The following is a 27,256-nucleotide window of genomic DNA, read 5'->3' on the forward strand; positions in this document are numbered from 1 at the left end:
GTGAAAGAGGATATCCAACAACTGCAGGCAAAGTACTTTAAACGTAAGACAGTTTATTATAAAAACTCCACATGTTTTTTGTCACCCTCATAGAGTAACTTCTTCAGAAATACAAACAGACTACAAAGTAACAGTTTTTAAAAAAAACGGCAACTGGTGTCATGTGATAGCATAAACCTATCAGCTCTACTAATGTAACGAGCATGCACCAGTAAAAAAAAATATCAGCTGAAACATTGTTGTATACAATTACTTAAAGTTAATTAAGACATACAAGTAACTATACAAGTGACTATCAATGTTAATATCAGTGTCAACTTGTAAAATGATGGAAAAACTAATGTGTACGAGTACTCTTTTAAACAAATTCTGAATTAAAAGTCAAACAAAAACTGCACGTAGTGAACATGTATTTATATATACATAAACTACAAGCATTTTAAAGCTCTATCAATATAAAATATTTAAAATTTATTTAAAATATAAAATATTTATGTCATCTCATGAAGCTTTTTAATTCATCTCATAAGACTTCTTAATTTTAATAAGCAAGAGATGTTACAGTTTTCGTTCAAGCCTGGGTATGCAAAAGCATCCAAGGCAAGTTGCCATTCCAGTTCACGTACCTCAAGAAGTAAAGAACTGGGACCTCCTCTAATGTCTGGCATTATTTGGTCAATAGCTTGGAAATAGAATGTATGACCATTACTTAAAGATGAATGCCTAGCTAAAGCGTTTTCGTTTTTATTTTTATCTATAGCATAAGAGTGCTCGTAAATCCTTTCACAAAACTTCTGGTCAGTTTTGCCTATGTACCTATGACAGGTGAAAATAATCTTATACAAAAACTGGTCCTTTTTACATAAGGACAACTTAACAGTTGACAGATTAGGTCATTTACCTAAAATTGTTTACAGAAGGGGGGCTAATTTGAAAAGCCTCCTGGAAAGTAAAAACACCAAACCTAATGTGAGACTTTATGGCACGTTCACATGCGGGGCATGTAGGATGTGTAAGTTTATCAGGACTAGTAGTTCATTTGAGGTAGGCAACAATAGTAAGTACTTTATTAAACATAAACTGAATTGTGAATCTAAGGGTATAATATATTTAGCTAAGTGTAACAACTGTCCGGCGTTTTACATTCTGAAGAAGTTACTCTGTGAGGGTGACACGAAAAACGTGTGGAGATTTTATAATAAACTGTCTTACATTTAAAGTACTTTGCCTGCAGTTGTTGGATATCCTCTTTCACATGAACTCAGTATATCACATGCATTTCAACACACACATCTGCAACAGTACTTCACTATGTACATTCCCTGTATAGGTCTCTTATATTTACAAGACAAAATGTGTATCATAGTTATATTCACAGTTGACATATGGATATGTACAACATCCCAGTAGCTGGCCTAGTAGTGGCACAGACACTGCAGTAGTTGGCAAATGTCAGCTGTCCTTTCCTGGGTTGAGTCGGGGGCCTGAGATGTGATCTATGTCACTGCAGACAGAGCCACATGCCATGGCCATCTGTGCTGTTCAGTAGTACATCAGTACAGCAGGTGTTGTTGAGACATATTCTTTCAAACTCCTATTTTCCATTAATACAGATCACCTACTGCATTCAATTACACGCTTACTTGTTTCACATACTTTTTTTTTAAGTGGATTTGGTCAAATACTTCTTCTGTATTCAGTCATTCTGTTTTTAATTATATCACTGTCTATGACAGAGGTGGTTTGAATAGATGGCAGCTGACTTTTGTAGGTAATGCTCATGATCATGTGATGGCCTGTGCACCAATTGGCGTTCCCCAGTTGCTAATTGCATGTAGAGCAGCTGTGTAGTTATTCCAATAGCCAATGTCATGGCAACATACTCCTATAATTGAGTACACCTTGTGGGTTTTGGCCCATTCCCTTACCTGTGAGGAAGACATCCTGGAGTTGTGTGAGCTAATGCCTCTTACAACATGACTTGTGGAGACAAGCCAACTAAATGGTGGAGAAGGTTCAAGACTTAGGGGCAGAATGTGAGTATTGCTGCTATATGGTTTGAATACTGCTAGTTTAACAGGGTTTGTTTGAACATGCTACTGCTGTTATATGGTTTTAATACTGCTAGTTTAACAGGGTTTGTTTGAACATGCTACTTCTGCATGGGTTTTAGTCTGACAAAGTTCTGTGTCTGCATAGCTCTCAACTGTAGGGCTATCCACACAGTAGCCAGCGGTTTTCCTGTTATGTTTGGTCTGTTCCTCAGACAGGTGTTGTCCTTAGCAAATCAGTAGCATACTCTGGTGATTGCAATCAGTAAATGCTAACATCCATTTGTGTTTATGCCTTCATATCCCTCAGAAAAGATATGTTACAACAAACTCTGTAACACCAGCAACTTTCTCTGTGTATGACAGCAATATTCCAAGTATGGCCATGTTTTTGGGCCTATGTCCCCCAATTATGTCAGGCTTTGTCCAGATGTCATGCAGTAAGAGGTTGATAGGTATGGTCTATCATTATTTAGCACTGTCATTCCTGCTATGGGCAAAGGCTAGACAACATGTGGAACTCTGTACATTCAAGAGGTCAGTGTATAGAGAATGCTCTTAGATGCCCTTGTAACATATTTTATGTAGGGGAGAGTAAGACATGTTTGAAAACTAGGCTGTTAGAACATGTGAGAGATGTTACTGATAAGAAAGAAGACAGTTCTACAGCTGTACATTTTTATAAATCTCACCATGGGGACAGTAGTGGGTTACAAGGAACTGTTTCTGAAAATGTCAGTTTTGCAGTTTGATCAAACAGTCATAAAAGAACAAATGTTATGTACAAAATCAATTTATATTTATAAATGTGATACTTTATCCCCTAGGGGTTAAATGAGGAGTGTAACTGGAGGCTGTGTATTTAAACATGTAATTATAAGTGTTAATTGCTTCTTGTATATGAGGCAAGTATTTCTTGTAATGTCTTACTCCTTAAAGGCTTTGGCCAAAACATCAGAGTATAATAAACTTGTATGAATTACTGACTGGTTGCTTCTTTACTGTCTTCAGCCATGTTAGTTTATTTGCTAAGAGGCCATTGTATGTCTGGCCATTGTGTATGGCCTATCATGTTTTTGTAGCAGCATATTGTTTACATATTATTTGGACTGGGGGGGGAGGGCAGATGTCAGTGGCATGGGTCCCTTTTGTATCCAACTGTAAAATGCTGCCCCAGTTATGGGTGGTCTATCAGCAGCATATGTTTGTGTGGGTATTGTGAGACATATATGCACACACACACACACACACACACACACACACACACACATATATATATATATATATATATATATATATATATATATATATATACTTTTATATATATATATATATATATATATATATATATATATATATATATATATTAAAACAAAAAAGAACAGAAGTAGAGAAAAACAAACTAAAGAACAAACTTCCATTACTAAGGTTGCGTAATGAGATGGACACACATTATATGTTGAGCGCTTTCATCATTTATTCGTTATATGATTTCATCAAAACATGAAAAAATGTAGGAAACAGTCCAGTATATATTCTGACAGAGAGGAACTAACAGCAATAAAAGTGTAATTTATGTCATTTATAAAAATGCAGAGACCAATAAGGCATCACTATGGAGAAACAGGGTGTGGTTAGTTATACCAGCGTAGCACACATCTTATGTTTATATTATCATTTAGACCAGGAGTTATATCAGCATTCAACAGTAATTGCCACTTAAGTTCACAAACTTCCAAAAAACAGTCAACATCCCCCACAAAAACATCAGCTTGTTCAAGTATTATATACTGAAACCCTTGAAGACATTTAACTTTGTTAGTCATTCCTTAATTGTTCAGGAAATGTAACAAAACAGGTGTCACCAAACCAACTGTGAGATGTTTCCATTGTTACTTACGTGACAGGAGATGGTGTATGAAATGAGACTGCACAATGTTCAGTGTTTTCAGAATTCCTAAAGGGGTTTTCCAAGACTGTGTTCTTGCCCTCTTAATCATCAACATATGGAGATAATAAAATATACAGCTGACAGATTGCTCTCTGACTTACCATCAATGCAAATATCAAGACAACATGGCTTTAGTTTGTAAAAGCCTAGCTAAAGAAATCTTGTTTTATACTTATACCTTTAAGATAAACGTAATGCTTTTTAACCACCTAATGAAAAAAAAAAAACTACATTATACATAAATTCAGTTCATAGTATGATCATCCAAACTGTAGCTTCAGCTGATAATTTTATCATTCTTGGTGATGAACTAACATGTCTTCATTAGATTCAGTTTAGTACATTTCTAAGAAGAATAAATAGATTGCTGTATTTGCATACTTTCATATACCTGAATCTGTAAGATGACTTTTCCAACCCCATCTTAAAGACAATTCTGCCTAATCAAAATTCTGCTCTCAGCTAAAAAGTCATCCTATCGAATAAGCTAAATGCAACTGTCTTCTCTCTGATCCTAGAACCTAATCAATATCCCCTTATCTCCTTTCTAGTCTCTTCCATCCCCTTCATGCTATTCGTCTTTAATTTAAATGCATTTTATAGAAAGCTGGGAACCTTTCTTCTCTGGAAATAGTTTACACATTGCAGATTGTTTGTCATGTGATGCCACTTTATTTTTCTGTTTATATGTTTTACTGTCTTTTTTTCATTTCTGGGCTGAGACTAAAATTTGTCTCTGCCCTGATTAATAAATGTAAATAAAAATAAATATGTGACTGTTCATTAAAATCCACCCCTCAAACTATAGTTCTTATACAATGAACCCATAATGGATTTTATGGCTTGAAATACAGAATAATCTGAATGTCTGACTTTACTTTTGTCCATTATCTACTTTATACAACTGCCGTTTGTTATCTCATTATCCTGGAGCTGGGGTAATCCTTCTAAAACATTACATTCAAGAGAACTTCTTTAAATTGTCATTAAAACTGCCAAAAAAATGTAGTGTCAGCATCTTTTTCTGTTAGCTTCCCAACATTTGGAATTATCTCCCTGAATGTGTAAGGGCAATGGATACGCATACCTCATGTGTAAGAGATTACTCAGAATGTCGTAAAATCCCCACACCTCTTCTTGTAGCCTAATTTTAAATCTATACTCATATTTTTATTTACCATAGGGTAGTAAAGTAATTTATCTCAGAAACAAAATAGCCTCTTATCAAATATTTGTCTCATGTCTGCACAATTACTTTTCCGTACTTAATAACAAACTTTTTTCCTTTTTTCTCCAGTTTTTACATATTTTTTTGTGAAAAAGTGTTGCCTTTGTTACACATTTTGAGCAAGGAGATTATAATTCTAGCAAAATATCTTAATTTTTAAGCAGAATGGTTTCTGAACAAAGGACTGTGTTTTCAACAAAACAACAGTACCTTTGTTCAGCAAAGCTGATACAGTTCCTTAATGCAACCAAAGCTTACTAGACACTTAGGCTCATAGGTTCATAGGTATATATTAGGCTAATGACCACCAGGGCCTTTATAAGCCTAGCCATGCAATCCAACCCAATTGTGTCCCCATGTATCATAGATGTCTATTTGGGGGGCTATGTTAGTTAAGAGATTACTGAAGGTTTAGTGAGGAAGTATGTTAAATAGAGAATATTTACTTTCAGCCTCTGTCAGTCAGAAACATGGGGGACAGACTGGAGGTGAATTTTTGATTTTTCATCCAGTGGTCAAGGTTTCATTTGAAAAGAGTTAGGGATGGATTTTGTTTCACAAGGATGGGGACATGGATTCTGGACAAATAAAAAAGTATCCAGTAGCAGACATTTGTTCCCCAAATGAAGTTTTCCCTTTTTAAGATCAAGACCAGAAACATAACTGGCTTATCTCACCTTTATACAAAATAAGGGTTGCAGTTTGCTTTCATTTTACTTTACATAAAATTGTCCATAAGGGACATCATAGACACAACATAACTAGGTGCATATTTTACAGTAACATAGTGTAGTCTTGTTCTCTGACTTACTCATAACAGTCAAAAGGCAGTTGTATCCTGCTTTTATATAACAGCTAAAGAAATTACGTTACTTGCAGGCTTCCCCTCACTCTTATTGTTTGTTTAAAGGAATAATTCCAGTGATTTCCTGCCACAACCTCTATATTTCCAAAACAAAGATGTTAAAGCAGAAGTAATATTCCCTTTCCTGATCCTAACAATTTACAAAACTTCCCTTTATACACCTCAGCAGTTCACTGTCACTTTCTGTCTCTACCCTGAACTGAACTTTGCTAACATATTTCTATAATTTTAAATACTTCCTTAGCCTTTCTGCAGTGATACTTAAAGGGATTCATTGTTGCTAAATCATGGTATGTCAGACAAATGGCAAAAGCCAAGGGATTATACAAAAACCCTTGCACAGACCACACTGCTAAATTTACAATTCTTTTCTCACTCATTTCCAGTCTCCCAAGCCAAAACATCCATTTAGTGTTTTGCTGAATATATCTACAGTTCACTCTTAAATTATTCTTTTCTGTAATGTGAATATATTCCCCACAATTAAATCATGGTCAGACTTTAGTGTATATAATAACATGTTATGAATGAGTTTTTTAGCTCTCCTTCCTTCCTAATTATATTACTTTGGTATACCAACAGGTGCTCAGTATAACTGGACTGAGTTCTTAATCTCTGTTGATTTTGTTATATTATATATCTAATATAAATATATCCACTATGCATATGCTTGCTTGCAATAAACATGATTGATAATTAGTTTTTTGCTCTCAGTATTTCCTAAAAACTAGATTGGATTAATAAAAGGCTTGACTTGGTACTAAAATAAAATAAATATCTATTAGGCCAATGAAAACAGGCTAAAGTATGATTTGTTGATGATGGTTAGAATTACGAATGAAGAAGAGAATTCCAGTACTGAAATGACCCATGCCCATTTGAAAGTCCTGGAAAGGTCTCATGTGCCATTCCTTGTTAAAACAGATGAAATAACTGGAAAATGAAAAGGTGGACACCTTGTTGTTCTAAAAACTGGGAAAAAAAGGATGGGTTGCTGAGGCTAATTATCCTAAATTTGCAAATACTAAAGAAATACAGCTATTAATAAAAGGCAACCACGATGATGTGACTATGCATTCCACTGCAGTATACTGAAGGAGATGGCCACTTTACCCAGTAAATTTGTGCAGGTGTTTCCTGATAATATTTACTGACGCACTCACTTCTTTGAGTTTATGCACTAAACACCCTCACTTCTCCTAAGGACACTGTTCGTACAATCCAGAGATATCCAGCAAACAATAAAAAGCAGAGTCCAAACAGACCAGCACAAGTTAAATTATTTATTGTTAAAAATTATTTATTATTAAAAAAATTTGTTTATCGTTAAAAAACAATAAATAATTTAACTTGTGCTGGTTTGTTCGGACTCTGCTTTTTATTGTTTGCTGGACATTTCTGAGAGTTTGATGGAGGTGCTTACAGCATTGCAAATTAGAGCAGGTGTGTATGCAGAAATACAAGGATGTTTTGTATTTAGTTCTTTCAAGCGACAAAAAGGTAGCCCAGTTATTTGCCAAAAGGTATTTACTGTTCTAGCTGATTGAAGTTACAACTGAATTTAGATGAAAATTATGCTGTCAAGAAGAAATTAAAATAATTCACAAAAGAAAGGCACGTGAAGCTAATGTCTCAAAAGTACTACGTTCAATGCATAGGACAAATGCAGAACTGCATGGATCTAAGAAATAATTCAAGTAGGGGGTATGAAAAGCTCAAATATTTGTTAATTAGAATGACAACCTCAGATACCAGGCTAGAAATGGAGAGACTTGGATCAACAGCTCTTATTATTTAATTGAAGCACATAAAGGGTATACTCACTCTAAATACAAATAAGATATTGTAAATATGAAATGAATGTGTGAATGATATGCCTGAAGTGAAACAAGGATGAATGAAACATAGTAACAAGTACGGTCTAATTAAAGGACATGAGTTAATACGGATTCTAAATAATACAGTAGCTGCACTTCCAGACACAACATTTGTAAAACACACATTAAACAAACAATGCCCTGTCATTGTCTTTTAACAGGCATTGTTATGACCTACTTTAGATAATTTCCAAATACCTGTATGCTACTGGTTCATTGGCAGTGTCTGGCCCAACCCTTTAGTAATTATATACTATAGTATAACACACAATGTCATTTATGGTTGAACAGAATTTCTCCAGTTCTATACATACACACATACATACATACAAATATTTTAGGCATGAACATTAATGCCTTTCTAACCTGCCAAACAAAAACAGTTATTCCCATGATGTGTCCAGGCTGTTCTTAAAAACATCTAAACTAGTACTTGTTTTAATGTAATTTGGTAGTGCATTCCAACCATCAGCAGCTCTCTCAGAGAACCAATTAGTACATTTCTTATCCCTATAGAAACTTCTACATAGGTTGTCGGATGATTCTCTGCTACTTTTTTATAATCTCAAACATTCCCAAAGGTAGTTGTCTCTAAATGCCTTATACATATGAATAAGGTCTCATCTTAAATAGATGAGACACTAAAAAAGTTCAGATATTTTAGTCTTTCATAATAACTTAAACTTTCAAATCCACGGATGCCTTTGATATATTTCCGCTGTACTCTTTCCAGTTTACTCATGCTTGTTTTCTCATAAGATTTCCATGTTGTTATTCCATATTCAAATTTAAGTCTAATGTAACTAATAAACAATGGCTTCATCATTTCTGATTTCCCAGGATATAATTATGAATCTCTTTATACAACCTATAATTCTATAACTGTCATTAACCAGTTGGTTGATATGATTAGAAAAACTCAAAACTGGATCTACACGTGTAGCTAGGCCCATAAATGAACTGACTCACTGTGTACTGTATTAAATTTATGTCTCTCAAATCTCATATGTTTACTTTTTGATGTGTTTATCAGCATATTATTCTCCTGTGGTCAAATCTTTATTTTAGTCAAGTTCTTTTGCAGACATGCCCTATTTGTGTCACATGTAATCAGATTACCCGATTTCAAGTCATCTGCGTAGAGATTATAGAACACCTCAGAACAAAAAGATACAATCTAAACAAGTATGGGCCTAGAACAGAGACCTGGGGGGACACCCTTACTGTAATCTTGAATTTCACCAATCCAATAGCTGTATGATACTTGCCATGTCCTATTTATAAGCCATGCAGCTATCCATCTTATCAAGAGGACATCAATACCTAGTTGTTCTAATTTATTGATTAGTGTTTTGTGTATGACCCTGTCAAATGCTGAAGTTAAATATATATATATATATATATATATATATATATATATATATATATATATATTACATCACAGCACAATTTTCATTCATAGTTGTTATTATATTGTTTATAGAACATCATATTACAGGGTGTAATACATCTCTTTCAACATATGCATGCAGATATATGGCTTCAAGTCCCAACATTTCCAATTCTGACAATAAGTTATCTAATATTGCCATCTCCGTTATTTTTCACTACATGATAGTAAATTTAAGGGTCTGTATGCCTCTGGGTATGTCCTAGTCCACTTTTCCTTAAAGACAGGTTTAACAAGTGCATATCTCCAATCTTGAAAAATCTCCCATATTTATATGAACTAATAAATGTTTGATATAATTTTACTGTAAGTAGTCTCAGGTCATTATTACTAATTCCATCTCCTCACTGTGCTTTGTTTAGATTCAGTTTGCATAGTTCTTTTTCAATATAATCTAATTTGATTTCGGTAACTGAGGTCACCTGGATGTCACTAGGACAATTTATCATCCCCTATGTGGAGCCAAACTGCTTTGCATAAGATTTTGTAAATATATCTGTAATTTGTTTTATCTGAGAATAAATGTTAGAATCTACATACAATTTATTGATTGCATGCCTTTACTCCTTCCACATATTATTTATCTATATGTTTAATGCCATTATATAAATTTTCTTTCTTGTTTTACATTATGCTTAACCTGCCTGTCCAGCTTGTTTATTTCAGTTTTCAAAGCTGTAGTTTGACCTCTTTTCCACTTCTTATATTTGTTTGTCTTTTACTTTAATCATGCATTTTGTTCTTATGAAAATATATCCTCCTGAAGTTATATGCTTAGATCCTGATGTTAAACATTTCTTTTTATTTTTCACATTCCTCTTTCAGAACTTTCCACATTCCTTCTGCAGTTTTTCCACTGAACAGATCACTCCAATTAGTTTTATATAGTGACTTTTGTGCATTGGTTTATATTACAGTTTGGCAAAATTATCTAGCAACAAATTAACTTTTATAACTCCATGATAACTGCACATCAACAGTGGTAAAACTTGTCATGAAGTAACAGCAGTTTATTTAGGAACACAAACTATGTCTAATATGTTATGTTACCTGGTAGCTTTTTTTAAATCTGAAACAATTTGTGTTCCTGAACATACTTCGTGAATGATTTCCTTACTAATGTTGTTGAATCAATATTATTCCACACTGTTTCCAGTAAATTTAAATCCCCAGACACTATTATTTCCCCTCTTGTGTTGTATGGATGAAATGTATAAATTCCTTTACATAATCAGCAGTTGACTTTGTTGGTCTGTATATTCCAACAATTGTTATATGTTCCAGGGTTGTCTTTATTGTCACAGGTACACAGTCTGTGGTATTGGTGTTACCACTGAACATGTAATAATCATGGGTCTCATAGATACCTTTAATCCCTATCATAACACCTCCACATGATTTTTTGTTAGAATGTCTGTTACAGTAAAACATTTATACCTTGACAGAAATGGTTTCTAGTGATTATTTTTTATCCACGTTTTACAAACAATAACATCAGTCTTGCGGGGATGTGGCACATTTTCCAGTTAAAAAAACTTTATTATTAATTCTCCTAACATTAACAACCATCAGAGATGCATCAGACTGTTGCTATATATGAACTGTTACCTTTTCAATCTAGCAACAATCCTGTATTGTGTTTGTCAAATATTGCAAACTATCTGCTGCAAAAATTCTCTCATCTAATCTTGACAAGTGTACTCCATCCTGTCTGAGGGTTGCATGCTCTACACATTTCCATTTTTTATAACAAAGACATTTTGTTTGATATAGGTATATACTCAGAAAATCTTTTTGTTCTCAGTGACCTGACTCTTCTTTCTATATGTGATTTGTGAAAAACATGTCTTTAATACCTGTACAAGCTATGCTAAGAGGGCTGTAAGTTCTCTACTAACAGTCAAAGAATCCTTACGGATGAAATAATTTTTACCGAGATGAATAAAAGCAGATCCATGCTTTCTTATATTAAAGTGTTCTAAGGCCTGTCTCACAGTCTGCATTTTTGCTCCTGTTCATTATCTTCTCTGTAAATATAATTATCATTCCTCTAATAACTGAATCTCCAATTACAGAAATATCTTTTCTGACCAGATCTGAAGAAACTTCAACTTCTAATTCAGTAATATCTACTCTATCAATTGTTAGAAAGGAATAATCTTCATCACCACTAGTCATTATTAATCACACTGTTTTCATTGCATATTACATTTGCAAGCAAACAGTTCTCACTGACTTTGTACATCCACAGCTTGACCCATGTTATCAATGTCTGTCTTTCTCCTCTTGTATCTTACAGTAACATTCTTCAATCCTTTCAAATTCAGTTTTGATTTCTTTCTTTTCCTTCCTTGTTTTTTGTTGTGAACTTCTTCCTTTCTTTCTTTATTAATTTCCTTCTATACACTCTGAATCCTCAGATTGCAGAATACTTGCATCCAGTAATCCAAAGTTGTCAGTGGTATTATCTTGTACAATAGGGACTGAATGATCATCACAGACAATAGACATTCTTTCCTAAATGTGTTCTATTTGCTCTTTACCTAACATTATTTATCTCATCAGTCCAGTCATTAATATATGTAATAACAGTTCTCCAATCTGTGCTAATTGCATGAGTGTAATCATCATCAGTAAGTCCAGATTAAGTACTAATAATGGCAAGGAAATCTTTCAACATTTGACATGAGGAACTCAGATCACCACTGTTATCAGGTGTTACCTTTAAATATACATAGCATTTATTACACTGGACAAGACATTTGTGCTTTAGCATATCATTAATGGCATACTCATTGTGAAGTTCCCACTCTGGGCCAGTAATTAAGGAGCCTCAATCCTCACCACTGACACTGGCGAAAATGGATACACTCAGTATTTCCAGATGCAGACCTCTCTCCATCAAGCACAATTTCCCTTAAGAGCACACAGGGCACACAGCCTGGGGTTTGGATTTCTCTATCTGTTTCCCTCCAGGTCCACAATAAGACTTCCCCACTGGCACAGCTGTAGGGTTAGGTCCTCAGCTGAGTGTCCAAGCCAAGTTCTCCAGCACCCTTTCTGTGAAACCAGTGCTTCATGTCCCTGTTCCAAGTAGCTGACACACACTCTTTGAGATTTAATTTTCACACACACACACACACACACACACACACACACACACACACACACACACACACACACACACACACACACACACACACATGGGAAAGGCTGACACAGATTTACTAGCTATGCCATTTTTTGTCCAGACTATAAAGTAGCTTCACTGCCACCACTCAGTTACTACATGGCTTTTAAAAAGTATGCAGTTATACTGGGTGAAATTAATATTAATACAAATGGTAATGTTGACCAAACAGCCAGGCTTTCAGGAATGGCCAGAGTTATCAACAAATAAATATGTGCCAATACTCTAAAAACTTAAATATTTTCTAAAAAGGACCATCCACAGTGAAAAGTATAAATATATTTAATAATAACAAATAAAAGAACGTAAAAATGCTAAATATCTATCTACAGTAAACACCAGAGTTTCACTTACAGGAAATATTAAAAATAACACTGATGGAATGTTTCACACAGTTTTCAAAAAACAGTATTTAGCTAATCTCACTATCTATTCCTGATTGACTAAAATAACTATTGTTCCTACTTACTGAATAGAGCAATGCAAGATAAAGTGTGTGAGTGGTCCTTGTAGTTAGATCCAAGACAGAATGCAGAATGCTGGGAGCACTCTCCTAGTAATATCTAAATATTATTTCTTGCTTACAGAATGACATTACACACAGCTGGTCACCTGACTCTGTTTCCTGCACTATCCTCCATTACTAGAAGCTGGCAAAATATTAGCACCTATGTCTTACCATACACACAGAGCATTGCTCAGATGCGGTGCAGCTGCTGGAAGTCATAAAACCATAAATCCATTCCTCTCTTCCTACAGGGGTTACAACCTCTTCTGTAGCACAGACATTACGTTTATGTCTGTAGTCAAAACTGTAAGATAACATCATTATGGCTTAACCCATTAAATAATTTAATTTCATATATATTTTAAAGTTTGTGGTTAACATCATCTCTTTCAGTCCTCTGTTAAAACATATAAACATTGATTTTCCTTCCAGCAGGCTGCACTGTTGATACATTTTAACACAAGCAAACCTTACAAATAACACAAGCATCTGAACAAATTAATTTGATATACAAATGACATATGATCCTTTACAAAATCCCAGCTACCTGTGCTGGCATATGTTACACATCCACTGCCCTACTTCTGCTGGCATGGCTGGCAGTACCTCCTACTGTCACACTCATTTAAGGAATCCATATTCAGCTGCACATTAATAAAATATTTTAAAATAAAAGACTAATCAAATTAGTTACCACAGAATTCAAATAGAATTTAAATCAACTTCTATGAGAAAAATCACACAAACAATATACAACTAAGTATTACATTAAGTACAGTAAAGTAATTGCTCTGACTGTACAAGTTGTAAAAGTCACACAAAAGCTGGAATTCCTTTACATCGCACGTGGATGTGTGCAGTAGCTTCTGCTCACTATTGCTAGCAGTCACACCTCTTTTTAACAGTGAAGATTAATAAATCACAAACCAAGAATGGATTGTTTAGACAAGCTCTGGTTGTCCTCTCTGCAGTCTGTGTGAATTTATAGCTTACTAGTCCCCTTGGGATGGCTAGAGTTTGCCTGTCTAAAACCTATCCCATTCTAACAACAAGCAGTGAAAATTAAAGGTAAACAGCAAAATATAAATCAAAGTACATCTACTTATCTACAAGCTAGTCCTTCCTTCCTACAATGTAAAAAAAAGTGGCAAAAATAAAATACATTAATATAAAATTGTCTCCTATCGGGCTACTGCACAGCCAATGACAAACCAAGAAAGGATTGTTTAGAGAAGCACAGAACTGTCCTCCATGCAGTCTGTGTGAATTTATAGGTGACTAGACCCCTTGGGATGACTAGTGTTTGCCTGTCTAAATGCCTACCCCTTTCTGACAAAAAACAGTGAAAATTAAAGGTAAAACAAGAAAACATAAATCAAAGTAAATATTTTTGTCTGCAAGCTATCCCCTCCTTCCTACAAACAGTAAAAAAGCAGTGCTAAATAATAAAATATAAATTCAAATAAAAACTTCTCTTACCAAGCTACTGCACAGTCAATCACAAACCAAGACAGGATTGTTTAGACACGCTCTGTCTCTTAACAATTTCCAGCACTGCTTCATAAGGTTCTAATTAAAGGGTTGGAAATGGAATGAAGTGACCCTAGCTTAGACAAGTAATTAAGGGCAGGGGTTGAAGCTTCTTGGCAGACTTCTATTGTTCCAAAAATATGTACTTGACACTTTACTGCAGTAAGCTAAAGGCCGATGTTTAAAACTCTTGCATTAGAGGTATATATACAATGTACAGTGAAGTCTGCCAGGATTAATTGAAATTAGTTGCACACAGAGACCTGTTGTGACACAATTACAATGATCAGTACAATAATCTGAGTAGAAATAAATGTTTTTTTATCTCACACATGGGACTGTTTAGGATCATGCTGACTTTTGTTTTCCACTATGGCAAGCTGAAATTCAGCTGGCACAAAATACTGCTAAAGATGGTTTTATGCATTTTGTGCATTAGAACAAAACCATAGTAATAAGTGTGGAAAAATTCTGTCTCACATCCTCTTTATGAATACATAAATGCTATGCTCTTCAATGCATTGCCTCGTCTGCACATAATGAATTGTGATAAATATAATGGGTTGATTTCCTTAGGGGTCTACATGGGGTTATAGCAGAAAGCAAATGCTTATTTTGTTTTTGTTACTGTGTGTGCTTTCAGAGAACATTAGTTTTCTTTAACAGAGTTCTTAAGTGTACCTCACTAGAGGAATGTTCCTCATTTGAGTCTTAAAAAGCCCATGTTCCTGAATATTCCACATCGAAAGGGATTTTCACATTTTCATTGCTAAGGACTTCTTTAACTAATATCTCTGCCAGATAATTCTGAATTATATTAATTCACAAAACAATATTTTATAAGTATAAAGTAATGCATTTTAAGGATCCTGTGAGTTTCCAAGTTTAAGTTGGTACTTTTGTTTCACATTATAAGAGACAGTGTTCCACATTTTGAAGATGGAAGGCTAACAGTTATGTCCTTTACTGTTAAAACCCTTACTTTCTGCCATAGGTATACTGAATACTTATGTCTACTTGACGTATCATTAAGTAGCATCCATTGATAATTGGATGTGTAAAGCAAAAGAAAAATAGTTCTTAATGACTTGTAGTACTGTAATGCTGTAAATGGAGCACTTTTAACTGAAATTCACTGAACCAGAACAACGACAATGTAGCTTAAAGGAATAAATAAATATGTTTCTTTTGCTGTTGAAGAAGTATAAACTAATTTTAACCATGTTTAATGTAAAATTGTACTAAGTATTCATACACATTCCAACATAGTATCCATATACAATAAAGCAGTGACTACAAATATCATTAGTCTGGTTACAGTGCTATAATGAAGCAACATATCTTCAAAAGCTCAGCGCATAAACTAGAATTACAATTTGCAATAAAGTGTTTTTCATAAGATCCAAACAAAAGTGGAATAGTGCCACAAGCAAGGGTGAGTCCCTTGGTGTGATTGTTTTTTTCAGCAGTTAGGCATCCATAAGAACATACGGCTGCAGTGTCATGCTGTAGTCATTAGCAGAAAGCTTGACTATAAAAGAGAGCACATTGCACATCCAACTCAGTTTTCTTTTCTTATTTTTATATATTGAAGTAAACTCAACTGGCCATTCTTCACTCTCATTCTGTATTATCATTGGTGCTTTTATTGAATTTATATTATTACATTTCCTTTGTTTATATTTTAGTGATGTACCAGGAAATGTCAAATCCCTCCTGGATTTTCTGTTTAATAGATAATAATAACAATTGTGGACATTATACTGATTTTAACAAGAATTTTTCAGCAAAATGAACTATCGATTAATATGCCTTTTTACATCACAGGAGATTAATGGCTTTTCTACTGTTAGCTCTCTTTTCTTTCTTTCTTCTTTTTCTTCTTCCAGTAAAACAGTAAAACAAGTAATTGTTTTAATAAAAATGAAAATAGACTGCCCCCTGCTCCCACTGAAAATGTAAAAAAAAATAGTGGAGTTTTCATAGGGTAGCATACAAGGCAGGATCAGTTAATCATACAGTGAGGCCTGTAATACTGGCTGAGCCCAGTCTCAGTTTCCCACAGCCTAAGGTGATGTTTGCTTTAGTCTCCCTGCCCTGCTTACAATCTAACTACCTCAAGAGAATTGTACAGAGATGGGTATCAGCTTAGAGGCAGGTAGTGTTTTTAGCAGTTAAAGTTTCACACTGGAGTTCTAAGAAGAGTTTCCCACCACTGATCTTAGTCAAATACATTAACTGTGGACCTAAACATTGAGATTGTCCTGTTGTAACTCTGGAGACTCCCAACATTTCTGTTGATACTCTGATGGATAATTTTACAACAGTTATAACAACTGTGTAGGGGCACTTGTGGACAGACATTGTTAGGACAAATACATATGGCAACACCTGCACTATTAAAAATGCAAGTTTGCTATGAATATTTATGTACTACTTAATTTATTTATTATTTATTTATTTACATTTGTTTACCAGGATAGTCCACTCATCGAATGTGAGCCTATTTTCAGTGGAGACCCGGGGAGAAAAGCTCCAGACATTGTATGACTAATACATATTACATATATAGAATCAAATGGCACAACATTATACATAAACTTTAAAACAATACAATACATATAAGGAGCATAGTACATATTCAATACAGCAACATAAGGAGCAGAGTAATAACAGTCCTATCAGAGCAACATACAATAGGACAAAGCAACACCAGATGATAGTTGAGAGATGATTAATCTAAACTAAAAGTACTGTAGCTCGACGACGTCATAGTTTCAAACAAATGATACTCCTGAAGTTGCAAAACATACAAAAACAATTATTTTTGTAGATGACTAAGCTTTTGTGCACTCCATTTTGGGGTGAAAGCCCCCATACTCCTGATCTCTCTCTCTCTCTCTCTCTCCCCTTATCTATGTGTATGTATGTATATATTAGTAAATATGTACAATCCCGTAACAGAACTCGATGAAGGCTGCCCCACAAAACGTCACCATCAAACAGACTCTTCAGTCCAGTATAGTAATTCACGAAGATTTAATACACAGCAAAATGAAATTAACATAAGTTAAGCGCTTTCATTTCCACAAACAATGGAAACTTCTTCAGAACAAAGTAATCCATCATATACCACACATATTTATATTATCCATTTGATTAATTAATCTAATCTAATTAATCAATCAATCTTTCAATTCACTTCCCAAACACATTGAAATTTAAAGAAACATAGTGGTATAGTTATTGTTGACTTAAAAACATAACATTCACATGTTGGCATACATTTAATATACTAATTGTACACTTAATAATGTATTTTAGACAAACCCACAAAATAAAAACACTCATAAAATCACCTATATATCTAATGTCTGATTTAAAACAACCATATTCCAAATATATAAAATCAATATACATATGTAATATACAATGTGTAAAATATGTATGACTAATATGTAAAATATATGTAACTTCATCATTAGTTAAATAATTCCCTATGGTTTTAGGCCTTATCTTGTATTTTCCTTTTAATTTTGTTAGCTCTCAATTTTAAAGCTGGTAAAAGGGACATATGGTCATTCAACCCAGGGGGTGTATTGGAATCCAGTCTCAGTTGCCAAATAAGCTCCCTATAACTGAGCTGGTTTTCCCAATCACCACCTCTACTATTTTTTAGCACCTTTTCCAAAACCCAAAATTTATAGGTGGCCTGTTTACAAGTTAAAGTATGCCTATAAAGGGCATTAGTTTCCTTTTTCCTAGTAATATCATATGTATGTTCGTATACCCTCTGACGCAGGTGCCTTTCGGTCTTTCCCACATAATGTGCCCAACAAGAAGTACAATACGCTAAATAAACTACTCCACTAGTATAACATGTACAATAACATTTTCCTTTTAATGCAAACTTAATAGTGGGTAGTTTAATTTCATCCATGTTGGCCATAAATGTACATTGGTGGCAATTGCCGCAGCGGAATGTACCCTTTCTTTTGTTGTTGTCCTCCCCTTGCCATTTTCTCTCAAAAATAGTTTTTAAATTTGCCCCTTTTCTAAAACTATAATGTAAACATCTATCAAATATACCTGCACTATTAGGCATACTCTTGAACATGTTCCAGGTCCTATTAATAACCTTTTTTACTAAATTTGTATTGGCACTGTATGTCATAACCAAAAAAGGAGTTCCTACAGACGTACTGGGAATTGCATGATTGACATCATCAAAATTGTTGTCCATAATAATGTGATCACTTGTAGTCTCCATATTCAATAAGGGAATATATTTTGTCCCCCATCCCTGTAATATTTCTTCCTTTAATGGAGAAATAATGGAGTTGGGGTAACCTCTTTCCTGGAATAGTTTTTGTACATAGTCTAATTCATTGATTAATTCCTCATATCTTGTTGTCATCCATGCCACCCTTACCATCTGTCCTTTGACAATATTCCTCTTCTGTAGTGGAGGATGATTACTACTATAGTGAAGATAGGCATTCGAAAAACAAGCCTTCCTATAAATACTAGATGTAAATGTTCTACTATTATAATCCTTTTTAATAGTTAAATCCAGAAAGTGTATTTCATCCTTATTAAATTCATGTGTAAAACGGAGAAATGTAGTGGATTCATTGAAGTACTGTAAAGCCTCCAAGGCCTCTTCTTGTGTACCTCCCCACACAATCAAAATATCATCTAAAAAGCGATAATATTTGATAATATTAGTCATGAAAGGTGACTTGAAGACAAAATGTAATTCCCAAAATAACATAACAATATTTGCAAAAATGGGGGCACAAGCTGCCCCCATTGCAACCCCATCAACCTGTTGATAAATTTCATCCTGGAAATAAATTAAATTGTTTTTTAAGACCAATTCTATATTCTCAAGAATTAGTCTGAATTCATTGTTGGACAAGAATTTGAATTCAATTAACATATACTCAAACCAATCAAGTCCTATGCTATGCGGAATAACAGAAAAAAGGTCCTTAACATCTATAGTAAAAAATGCGTAATGGGATTGAAAAGACAATTCATTTAGTTTCTTTAATAGGTCCCATGAGTCAATAAGAATATGCGTGTATAATTTATAGAAAGGTTTTAATTTTGAATCTATGTATATGGCCAATGGTTGTGTTTTAGAACCTTCAGATGTTACAATGGGTCTCAATGCCACATTTTCTAAACCTTTATGTGTTTTTGGGATACCAAACATTGTTGATAGAAAAGGTTTTTCCACCTTAAAAAATCTATATAATTTTTCGTCAATCAGACCTTGTGTTAAATTGTCTTCTATCACCATATCAATCTTTTGGTAGGCTATATTTAACTCATTTCTAGAAGAAATAGTGTACCTACCATACCCATTTAGAATGTCCATCATTTTGGCAGTGTACATCCAGTTGTTCATTAAAACCACACCACCCCCTTTGTCAGGCTTCATAATCCTGATATCAGGGTGTAGAACTCTAATTTCTTCCAACGTCAAGCTTTCTTCTGCTGACAAATTAGATTTAACATTATAGTGTCTATTGTGACATACCAATGTTTTCAATTCATTAATAACCACGTTTTCAAAATTGTAAATGTCACACTGTAAAGCGGGGTTGTATGTACTTCTTCTAGTTAGAGCATTCACATAACCCTTAGTGTTATTAGTGATGTTAAAGTTAACATTACTATTCTGTTTTGTATATATATATATATATATATATATATATATATATATATATATATATACACATGGGTAGAGATATAGATATAGAAATAGGTATATAGATATATGACTAGTCTTATACTGAAAAAAAAAAAACAAAGGAAAGGTTGGAAAATAAAAGTAAAATTCATCTTCCTCCTATTCTCCAAGTTTGTACAAAAGAAAAAAATGGTCTGTCATGAACAAGAGCAGATAACTTTATAATATGAACAACTTTCATGTGCTTTATCAGGTTTTTAAAAGCACAATGTAAAAATACAATTTAAATACTTAAAATGAAACCAACTAACCAGTAGGCAATCAAACAATCTGTTTAAACATTTAAGTATCTCCTTAAAGGATTTTGCTCTAAAACTGGTTTAATTTTAGACAGTTTTTGTTAAAACGAAGTAAACGTATGTTATTCAAAAGTGTGTTCCATTTATATTCCTTAGATTAAGTAAGTTTAACAACATCACCACTACCTTTCTTTTATTGATTGTTTGCTATACGAGAGTATGAATTTATCACTCTATCCATGGAGATTTTTTTTAATCTTCTCAAAGTTTTAAAGCTTTTGTTAGCCTTGTGTCAAAAATTTCTTTTAGAAATTCTCTGAGCTTAATGGACAAGGAAGTTCATTCAGTATAGTGGAAAGTTTATTCAGTCTGTGAATGCAGTAATAACACTTATCGACATTATATTAATGTTCTTGGATTTAGAATAGCTCATTCAAGAAATTCTTATACAGTAAACTCTCTCTTATTCAGTCTTGCTGGGACCGGACCTTAGGCTGAATAAACAAATGGCTGGTTAATCAGAAAAAGCATACAAAATAGCATTTATAAGTTATAAATCAGCTAGAATAATAGGATTTGTGTTAGCATGCATTTTTCTAATGAATATGAAGTCTAAAACTCAAATGTATGTCCTTATTTAGCCCAGAGGAGGGAGGCGGAAGTGTTGCTCTTCTCTGTTGTCTTTTGATAGAGCTATAGCAGAAATTTGATGGCTGGTTAAACAGGAGGCCGATTAAAGAGAGGCCAGATAAGAGGCAGTCTACTGTACACAGATAGTAGTACATAAACGTTATTGTCCATCTAAGTATTATTACATTTAACAATTACACAAGTAAACATTCATATGCCTGAGGTGGTGGTGCTGTGGTAGCGTTGTCGCCTCACAGTAAGACGCTGTCCGGTTCGATTCTCAGCTAGAGCGTCTTCTGCGTAAAGGCATGCACGAATGGGCATACCTTTGTTGAAGGTTGTGTGTCAAGGTTGGTAACTCAGTGCATAAAAATCAACTACCAGTCATTAACAGACCGGAGTTCTGCTGTGGTGACCCCTAACCAGGAAAAGCTGAAAGACACAAACAAACAAGTAACATTCATATACAGCAACACATAAGAGATGTTAAGAATGGACTAGAGAACAGTGCAGAGGTAATACATTACAAAACCTACCATAATCAGCATTACAAACCATGTTATGTGTCTGCTCACAAATGAAGAGTTACCTTAAATGTGTCTCAAATGTTGCTAAGAATGGAAGTTGAATTTGTTTTTATGTATGAAACTTAGAGCCCAGTAGTATTATATCAGGAACTTAATATAACATATTGTGAAATAAATTATTTATATGTATTATTTAAGGAAGCACAGAATGTGGTAGTGCTAGCTAATTAATGCTTGTTGTGTTGAATGGTACTAGATGAGCAATGAAATGGTAACTTGAATTTATTGGTGTGTTTGGAGGCAGTGGATATTTAAAAGAAACTGAAAGTACAACATGCATAACATTTGAAGGCACATGACAGAGGCACTAGCTGGTTTTCAATGAAGAAGTAAAAAGTAGTTTTAGAAATACAGGGATTCCATTCAAGATGGCCACTGAATATTAGCTTCATAGAAGGGGAATGATTTGACTGGAAGGTGTTCAACTATTTGCCTTGGAGTGGGGAAGAAAGTTCATTAAAATGGGATACTCCCAATTACTTCTAGAAATACCATATTTTGAAGAATTCACTGGTCAGAAAAAGATATAAACAGAAAATCTCCCAGAAAATGGGTTTGTTTATGTGCTTTTTAGGACAGATGTCTCTAAAAAGGATTTTCAACACATTTTGGCATCATTACAAAAACTCTCTATTACAATTGACCAGTTTCAAAATAAAATAGATTATTTACAAAGGAACAGTTTTAAACAGACTAATATACTCAAAACAATGGTTAAGAATCATAGAACTCTGATCTAGGACCTAGAAAATGCACAAAATAAGATGTATAGAAGACTAAAGGAGGAGAAATAAATATGATTTTAAATAAAGTAGATTTAGAGAACTGGGGAGAATGAATAATATAAAAATTTTCATGTGACAGAAACAATAGAAGGGTGAGATATGGTATCTTCATGATTTCCGGGCTCCTTTATTTCTTAAATGTGCAAAATGGGCTCTCCAATGGAATAGAAAGAGCTCAAATAGTTATTGGGAAGTTGGTGCTCCTGAAGACTTCATCTCCTCCCAAATCTATGGCTGTGAAGTGACTGACATTGAAAGCTTGGAATGCTCTTGCCAATCTTTAAAGAGATACTCTGGGAGAAATTACTGGTCTGAAGTAACTTATAACAGACTTAAAAGTCTATTAGCTCATAAAACAGTAAAGGAAAGAAAAAGATGTAGACTTTTACATGGACATTCTCTTATTTATGTACTTCTTGTAAAATTTATGATTGGTATCTTGAATGCTAAGAAAATATTTTACTTTTTGTAATTCTTTACATCTTAAAGCTATATGAGGATCTTAAGCCTTCTAAGTATATCTTGAGCATTATAAACAAGGTTGGCAGGGTGGCTTAATGGCTAAAGTACTTGCCTTACAAACATAGGGTGCAGGGTTTGAGTCTTACAAGGGATAATTGGCTAAGCTTACAATAGCGGGCAAGGGCATTTAGCTTAGTACTAAACTAATGAGATTTTATTATTTGAAAAAGAAAGGTAAGAAAAAAATGTTTATGCAGTAAAATAATTTATGCTTAGACTAGTTATTATTAATAGATTTAGGTATCTAATGTATATTTTCAAATAATTATATTAAGCATATATTTCCTTTAAATTACAATTTGAGTAAACACAAAGGAAAAAGGAAGAAGCACAACAGAAGAAATGGTATTGAGAGTAAGCAAATGTCCTCATTAATATTCATGAAAATGCTTTCTCATTTTAATTGCACTTTAATGACATTTACACTGGTATAATTCATGACAGTTTTACTTAATTTTCAGACAATTCAAACTACTAAGCAAAAACCAACTGTTTAGTGCTTCCTGTTGGATACATGAGGTGAATTTTATAAGTGCAGAGTTGACTGTAACTAGGAAGAATTATTTGTTTAGTGCATGCACATTTTACAAATAGTTGAAGTAAAAGCTTTATAAAAATACATTTGAGTTTACCTTTCAGTTATGTTGTTAAAGTTAATGTTAGAATATAGCTAGGTGGTGGTGCTGTGGTAGCATTTTCGCCTCACAGTAAGATGTTGTCCTGTTCGATTCTCAGCTAGAGCACCTTCTGTGTGGAGACATGTGTGAATGGGTGTACCTTCATTGAAGGTTGTGCATCAGGGCCAGCAACTTGGCATGTAAAAATCTACTGCCACTCATTAGCAGACCAGAGTTCCGCTGTGGTGACCCCTACCCAGGAAAAGCCAAAAGACACAACACTTTCCCAAAGCATGAATGAATAGGGAAGTGGGAAAGGGAGGGTTGCAATTAAAGCAGTGAATCACACAACAGTAGCTAAAGGCATGTAAAAACTGGATACATTTATTGGATTTCATATACATGATATTTTTCGTGCTTGGACGCTGGCATCATAGATTTGTTAGTATGTTTTATTGCTAGCAGCTACATTTACAATTGTTTTTGTGGTTTTGAAGTATCAGTACCAGTTAATATTTCAGACATGCATTATCCTATTTTTTTAAATGGGCCATATAGTAAGTGGCAATAGACTCATACCACTTACACATTGCCTTCTATCTAGAAATGTTATCATGCCTCAGGCCATGAGAATATATGATCAGGGCTTTGTACATGTACTGGTGGTATATGTATGACCAGGGCCTTGTAAATGCATTAGTGCTATGAGGAAGACCCTAACACTTCATGGTTCTATCCCTAAGACTCAGTGCACACCATTTTTGTATTATTTATAAAGGAACAATGAAACCGAATGCACACCATTTATGCATCATTTATAAAGGAACAATGAAACCAAAGCACAATTGTTTACAGTCAATACCACCATTACATGCTCAACATTGGAATTTACTTCACAAAAGATATTCTTTATGAAAACTGCATGATGAAGTCAGTTTTTCTATTCACATTACCCACTCAATAACTACATGTATTTACAGATGGTCAATAAATGATAGTTGAATGTTTGAGTATACAGTTCAAGCATTAGTACAAGTATTTCAGATGTGTTAAAATAACTGAAACTAGTACCCATAAGATATTGCCCACTGACTCTGTTTCCTTCTGCTTAGAATATGGCAACAGTATCTTGTAATACTGCATAAAATGTTTTAGCGATAACTCACTCTGTTTTAAAGGATGAAAACATATTCCTGAATTTGCCTTTAAATTTAGGGGAATATATGAAATATATTTAATTATATAAATTAATATAAATTAAATGTTAAATGGAGTCAGGAAAAGCAAGTTGAGATACATGAAGTTCTGAATGAAGAAAAGTAGTTTTTACCTGACATGTTTCACTTATGTTAATTCATTATTTATTGAGTTCATACGAATAAGTAATAAGTATACATGTACTATACACACACACGCACGCATATATATATATATATGTGTGGATCTAACTCAGTAGACTGATTTAATGAAATGCCAAAACTTTAATAACTGAGATGAAAAAGCCTAAAATGCAAAAAATTGCAAATGTAAAATAATGAAAGTCAAAACAGTGAAAAAAATGCTGCAATCATCACTGAAAAGATCGGACACCCTATACTCTGCTCTGAAAATAAATAGAAAAAGTTCTCTCCTACAAAATTTAAAGAATTATGAACTAAACACTATTTCAAGCATTCTGCAAAAATCACTGAAACCACATACAGATTAAAATAAATATTACCATATCTAAATTCTAATTTACAAATTACAGCTTTACAGCATTTGCTAATGTTACCGATACTGCCCTATCTTAAAATTGTCTCTCCCTTTCTACTTACATAATCAATTTCCAACTTTTAAAAATCTTTTAAAAATCATCTTGATATTCAGCTCACAAGAAACTTCACTTTACTTTTCAAACTTACTTTGTTTAACAGGAAATGCTGATACTGCATTACTGGAGTGTAATATGTAAATGAATCTCCACTGCTTAGATGTATGTACAACAAACCACTAAAGTAACAGTACTACTTTACATGTAGTGCTATATGTAATAAAGGAGCATTTACAGGATATTAATTTATTTTTTTTCATTTAAAGTTGCTGTTTTAATGTTTATGAGGGGCAAGTGCCCCTGCAACCCAAACCCCCTGCAAATTATATATACCAACTCCAAGACCGCACTAAACTGAGGGAAAGGGTAAACTTCCAGATCTGGACTGCACCATGATCTTCATACAAAACTATAATGGTAGTTCTGTCTAGTAAGTTGTGATATTCTTCATTTTAGTTGTTGAGCATTTTTGTTCTTTTTATCTCAGTTATTTAAGTTTCAGTGATTCATATATATATATATATATATATATATATATATATATATATATATATATATATATATATATATGGGTCTAGGACACATGCACGACTACCATATGTCCGAATAACAAAACATTGAACACACATACTCGAAAGCGCTTAACATCGAAAAGCGCTTCCGTGTATGTGTAGTTCAAAAAAAAAATCTATATTTCTGCAGGGGGGCTTTTCCCCCCACACCCCCCTGCTTTATTATTCTCACTCCGAGATCGCACTACAGTGGGGAAAAGGGAATTTTCCCTTACCCACACTATAGTCCGATCTACGAAACAGGCACACAGAAGCGCTTGTTGATGTTAAGCACTTTCGTGTATGTGTGTTCGATGTTTTGTGATTCGGACATATGCTAGTCGAGCATGAGTCCGGATCCTATATATATATATATATATATATATATATATATATATACACACACACACAGTATATTTAGATATATTAGGAATATATATATATATATATATATATATTGGAATAGGAAAAGGAATCTCTTTCTCCCTCTCTCTCTCTCTCTCTCTCTATATATATATATATATATATATATATATATATATATATATATAAAACCACAGCAAAACTAAGATGAAGGTTGCCAAGGTCAGGTACTCAAAAATGTATAAAAATAAATGTCCAAAATAAAGTGCCGTGACTGCCACAGCTAAAAATAAATATACTTTATTGACAAAAGTGATGTGTTTTCTGATTAATATAACCCTTCTTCAGGGGTTATATTAACCCAGAAATGCTTATCAGTTTTGCCATTAAAGTCTATTTATGTTTAGCTGTGGTCGTTGTTGTACTTTAAAAAACAGTAAAAAACAGATAGAGCTCACAGGTAAAGGTTGGAAATGTAAAATCCAGTTTAGAGAATATAGTCAGTCCAACAATCCAACCACCACACAAAGGGATACAAAAAATAAAATTTAATGAGGTTAGCGCTTTCACTACAACTGTAGATCCAACAGACCATTGATGAAAAATGCCAAAAAAAATTTGAACAGTCAAACAGTGATGTCAGAAACATTAACCAATCAGCATTCACATAAAACAACACACCTTCTTAAACATACAATACTATAAAATTCAGTAGTAAAATCTTAAAACTTTTCAGCT

Source organism: Protopterus annectens, chromosome 3.part1 (genome assembly GCF_019279795.1).
Source record: "Protopterus annectens isolate FY-2018-M chromosome 3.part1, PAN1.0, whole genome shotgun sequence".
In the NCBI taxonomy this organism is placed as follows: Eukaryota; Metazoa; Chordata; order Ceratodontiformes; family Protopteridae; genus Protopterus; species Protopterus annectens.